Raw genomic sequence first — 6,000 nt, 5'->3', positions numbered from 1 at the left:
TTGCCCAAGGACACTTCGACATGTGGACAGGAGGAGCCAGGATTCGAACCGCCGACCCAGGGATCATTGGACGACCTGCTCTACCTCCTGAGCCACAGCCGCCCATGTCCCTGGCTGTGCCCCTGGGTCTGTCCCTGTGTCCCTGGCTGTGTCCCTGGGTCCCTGGGTCTGTCCCTGTGTCCCTGGCTGGGTCCCTGGGTCTGTCCCTGTGTCCCTGGGTCCCTGGGTCTGTGCCTGTGTCCCTGTTGCACAGCCTAACACACAGACACACACAGGCCAGGGAGGAGGGCACAGTCCAGTCCAGTCCAGTCCAGTCCAGTCCAGTCACAGTCCAGTCACAGTCACAGTCCAGTCCAGTCCAGTACAGTACCACTCACTTCAGACAGGTATGATTTTTTAAACTCATCTCACCCCAACTTGTTGGATCTGATCTCATCTTGATCCAAGCTTATCCAGTGGAGCGCGAATGGCATGAACATCCATCCCAAAAGCACAGAGCATAGGGAAAGTCAGCAGCAGTCACCCAGAATGAGATAATATTCAATAAGCTAAAAGCAGCATGCAATATAGTTCCCTGCCATTAAACAGCTTGCCTCGTAGTAATTGCTTGCCAACAAAGCTTTAGCTTCAGGGAATCTCAAGTGAACCACTTTTAAAAACGGTTCCATAAATCCGATAGTTTGCTAAAGGGCACGGATACAGTACAGTACACAGTGAAAGTTTAACCCATTCCGGGGCGGGAACCCCTGTTGGTGTTTTAAGCATTTTGTTATAGTTTAGATATTGAAAAATAGCAGATCTACAAGCACACTACGAGCTTGTAGGTCTGCTATTTTTTGAAAAAACGCGAAAATGTGGTGCAAATCTTTGAATATATATTCTTTCAGAGTGAACGTTTTTAACTCAAATCTTTGCTTCCGAGGAGTCCCTGGAACAACATATTTTCATATTTTGTCGGCGGCCGGGGAGTCCTTGACATGAAAATGTTTGAGAACGACTGACATAGAAACAGGATTTAGAAGACTTTTTTTTTTAAATTTCGATGTCAGGACTAAATGGGTTAAGACCAGTCTTCCTGAAAAAGGAGAAGAAAGGGAATGGAAAAAAAGTGAGGTATCGGGAAAAGAGAGCCAACCGTAGAGCTAGGACTGATAATACTCCAGGTGTCTGTGGTGTATTGATTGGTCTGGGAATGGCCCTGTCAACTCTAGTCCTACGGTGCGACACCTGTAATCACCATTATTATACTTGTAATGCCTGGTAATAAAGAAGTTAATTGAACTACAAAGGAGCTTGAATTTGAGCTTAGGCAGCTACTATGTTGTAGTTTGGCATTGCACGGGTGAAATAGGCCCAGAGTCATCGTTCTATTTAAACTATTTTGGGCGGGAACCCCTTTTGGTGTTAGCATTATGTTATGCTTTAGATATTGAAAAATAGCAGATCTACAAGCACACTACGAGCTTGTAGGTCTGCTATTTTTTGAAAAAACGCGAAAATGTGGTGCAAATCTTTGAATATATATTCTTTCAGAGTGAACGTTTTTAACTCAAATCTTTGCTTCCGAGGAGTCCCTGGAACAACATATTTTCATATTTTGTCGGCGGCCGGGGAGTCCTTGACATGAAAATGTTTGAGAACGACTGACATAGAAACAGGATTTAGAAGACTTTTTTTTTTAAATTTCGATGTCAGGACTAAATGGGTTAAGACCAGTCTTCCTGAAAAAGGAGAAGAAAGGGAATGGAAAAAAAGTGAGGTATCGGGAAAAGAGAGCCAACCGTAGAGCTAGGACTGATAATACTCCAGGTGTCTGTGGTGTATTGATTGGTCTGGGAATGGCCCTGTCAACTCTAGTCCTACGGTGCGACACCTGTAATCACCATTATTATACTTGTAATGCCTGGTAATAAAGAAGTTAATTGAACTACAAAGGAGCTTGAATTTGAGCTTAGGCAGCTACTATGTTGTAGTTTGGCATTGCACGGGTGAAATAGGCCCAGAGTCATCGTTCTATTTAAACTATTTTGGGCGGGAACCCCTTTTGGTGTTAGCATTATGTTATGCTTTAGCTATTGAAAAATAGCAGATCTACAAGCTCATAGCGCGCCACCGAGTGGCGCACTACGAGCTTGTAGGTCTGCTATTTTTGAAAAATCGAAGAACGACTGACATAGAAACATAGCTTTTTCAGAAAACTGTCACGATGTAGAAGACATTTTTAGAATCTGAACTCAGGTCAAAATGGGTTAAACAAGTGTGAGCTCACTCACTGCCACATCATTCATTTATCTGCATTTATTGTCACAGTTTACTACGAAAACCTGCAAAACCTGTCAGTCGGTCACACCCGTCAGTCAGTACGTCAGTCACGCCTCGTGACATGCTCCATATATGTCCAATACGGAATTCATTCCATAATTATGTTGACCTGCACCTCATCTGACCTCATCAAACCCTGTACACCCAAGACACTGCCCCCCCCCCCGCTGCCACCCTTTAGATCTCCATATGCTCATCTTGACCATCTGAACCTCCACCAGCTGGGTGAAGCCGAAAATAGGGGCGGCTGTGGCTCAGGAGGTAGAGCAGGTCATCCGATGATCTGTGGGTCAGCGCGGTGTTGTTTTCGTCAACTAAAACTATGATGAAAAATGTCCGTCGACTACCTTTTTTCACTGACGAAAACTAAATGGAAACTAAATTAAAAGTAAGCTATGATGACTAAAGCTAAGAATAAATATACTGACAATTTTGTCAACAAATAAAAACTAGACTCAAATGTTAGGAAGGGACTAGTGGACAAGGGATCCAGTATAAGAAAAAGTCATTTTACACTTGGTTGCATGCCGGTTGTTACCACGGCATCAAGGCCCGCCAAAATACATTTTAGTCGACTAAATCACCTGTAGATTTAGTCGACTAAAACAAGACTAACACTAAAACATTCCGGGTGACTAAAATGAGACTAAAACTAAATGAAAACGTTTTCAAGAGACTACGACTAAAACTAAAATAGTTTTTTTTTGCTGCCAAAAACCACAAGCGGTTTCGAATCCCAGCTCCTCCTGTCCACATGTGAATGTGGGAAGGACACTGGCGTTGACTCACTGTTCGCCGCTTCACCTCCCAATGTATGAACGAACGGGACCATTGTGAAGCGCTTTGAGTTGAAGCACGTAGTGCATAGAAAAGCGCTATAAAATGCAATCCGGTATTATTATTAAAATGAATTTCCCCAGCGGGATTCAATGAAGGTCTGCAGAAAAATAAAGTGAACAACGTCACCGTTGTCCAATCTTTTCTAAATGTTTCATCCCACAATTTTGTAACCCATTTTTTCACCCAGTGTCAATTATCTAATGTAATCCTTGGCGCTACACTTCCTCTGACCTCATGCTTCCTTCTATGCATGAGGAGTCCAAGCTGCTGCACACAGAAAGACCCTTTCGCCAACCCCGCCTCGGGTATGGGCACTGATGACGCGTAGGAGGGAACACGCCCCCCCCCCCCAGTGCCCACAGCGTCCCCAGCGGGAATCGAACCCATGACCTTCTAGCTGTGAGGCGACAGCACTACCGACTGTGCCACCGTCACCGCCACTCTGAGGGGCAAACATGGCCAAGTCCACTGCGTCCGGCCAGTGAAGCTGTATAGACTGTTCCACAATGGCACTCAGCAAACTTTGTTGTAATTGCTTGCCAACCAGCTAAAGCTTCAGGAATTCTCAAGTGAATCGCTCTTAAAATGGTTCCATAAATCCTTACTGTCGCTAACGGGCACGAATACACTACAGACTATAGAGAATATAGTTTAACCCATTTTGGGCGGGAACCTCTTTTGGTGTTAGCATTATGTTATACTTTAGCTATTGAAAAATAGCAGATCTACAAGCTCATAGCACGGCACCGAGTGGCGCGCTACGAGCTTGTAGGTCTGCTATTTTTTTTTATCGCGAAAATGCGGCACAAATCTTTGAATATATATTCTTTCAGAGCGAACGTTTTTTAACTTAAATCTTTGCTTCTGAGAGGTTCCTGGAACAACATATTTTCAGATGGGGGTCGGCGGCCAAATAGGTAACATTTTTGGGGTCCTTGACATCAAATACTGAGCACCACTGATACGATACAGAAACATACAGAATTTAGAAGACATTTCATTTTAATGTCGACGTCAGGCCTAAACGGGTTAAGTCGGAGAGAAAACAAAAAGTTAGGCTTTTGGAAAAGAGCCAACCGTAGAATCAATATCAGAAACACTACGGTTGTCTGCGGTGGATATTCAACTCTACTGTATTAGTTCTGTGGTGAGACTTCCCGGAGAACATTGGGAACTGTATCACCATGCTCCATCATTACCTGCAGCATTGTAATCATAACAAAAAGAAAATTGTGAAAAAAGACTTTTAGGATGAATTTCAGTTCGGTTCAGTTGAGTTCAGTTGAGTTCAGGTTTATTTTAGTCATATGTATGAATACAGGGTCTAAATGCAATGAAATTAATTGTGTTTTCCGAGCACTCTCAGTCTTAACCCATTTTGGGCGGGAACCCCTTTTGGTGTTAGCATTATGTTATGCTTTAGCTATTGAAAAATAGCAGATCTACAAGCTCATAGCGCGCCACCGAGTGGCGCGCTATGAGCTTGTAGGTCTGCTATTTTTGAAAAATCGAAGAACCACTGACATAGAAACATAGCTTTTTCAGAAAACTGTCAGGATGTAGAAGACATTTTTAGAATCTGATCTCAGGACTAAGTGCAACTAAGTGCAACTAAGTGCAAACAAAAGAAAGTGAAATGTAAAGTGAGAAGTGCATGAAGGTCAGTAAAGTTACAGTTCAAGGTCTGCTGTTCAGCAGCCTGACTGCCTGGGGGGGAAAAACTGTTACTGAGACGAGGAGGTGCGTGATCTGATGCTCTGATCTGATGAGTAGTTGGAACAGGGTATATATTGGCGGGATGGCTGGTGTCTTTAAGTTGCCTTGTTGTTGTCGTTATACAGTAGATTCATCTCAGGCATTCATTCCTTCACGACACTGTCTGTGCCAAAATAAAAGCCCCTAAACTCAATCTGTTTAGTTCAGCTCCAGCCAAGATGAGGGAAACCGAGAGCGAGCCTTTGAAGACGAGAACAGGACAAGAAGGTAAAAATCAATTCAACTGTTTGGAGACACTTTGGTTTCGACTAAGAGTCATATACGGGGGAACAACAACACATACTGTAGATGATTTATTACAGTGGGTGGTGATGTTGTTTTAAAGCATTATGTTATACTTTAGCTATTGAAAAATAGCAGATCTACAAGCTCATAGCGCGGCACCGAGTGGCGCGCTACGAGCTTGTAGATCTGCTATTTTTGAAAAATCGTGAAAATGTGGTGCAAATCTTTGAATATATTCAGAGTGAACATTTTTAACTCAAATATTTGCTTCTGGGGGGGTTCCTGGAACATCATATTTTCAGATGGGGGTCGGCGGCCAAATTCATATAATTTGTGTGGTCCTTGACATTAAATATTGAGCACCACTGATACAGAAACATAAGGTTTTTCAGAAAACTGTCAGGATTTTGAAGACATTTTTTAAATTTCGACGTCAGGCCTAAATGGGTTAACACTGACTTCTATTCACGAGTTGGCCGAGTTCATTAATTGTAGGACACTTTCCCTGTGATTCGCGAGTTGCCCGAGTTACGTTTTCATATGTTTATTTCTACTGTATATTTTACCTACAATAAACACAGTGCTGCATGCATGTACATCAAATGTTGTCGATTTGTTTAACCCATTTTGACCTTCTACAAATGCCTCCTAAATTCTGAATAACCCATGTTTCTGTGTCAGTGGTTCTCAAAACATTTTCAAGATTATATTTGGCCGCCGACCCCGTCTGAAAATATGTTGTTCCAGGGACCCCCCCCCCCCCCCCCCAGAAGCAAAGATTTGAGTTAAAAACTTCTGGCTCTGAAAGAATATATATTCAAAGATTTGCGCCACATA

Source organism: Electrona antarctica, assembly GCF_951216825.1.
Source record: "Electrona antarctica genome assembly, chromosome: 24".
NCBI classification, from domain to species: Eukaryota; Metazoa; Chordata; class Actinopteri; order Myctophiformes; family Myctophidae; genus Electrona; species Electrona antarctica.
The sequence above is the reverse complement of the archived record's forward strand: the minus strand, read 5'-3'. Positions refer to the sequence as shown.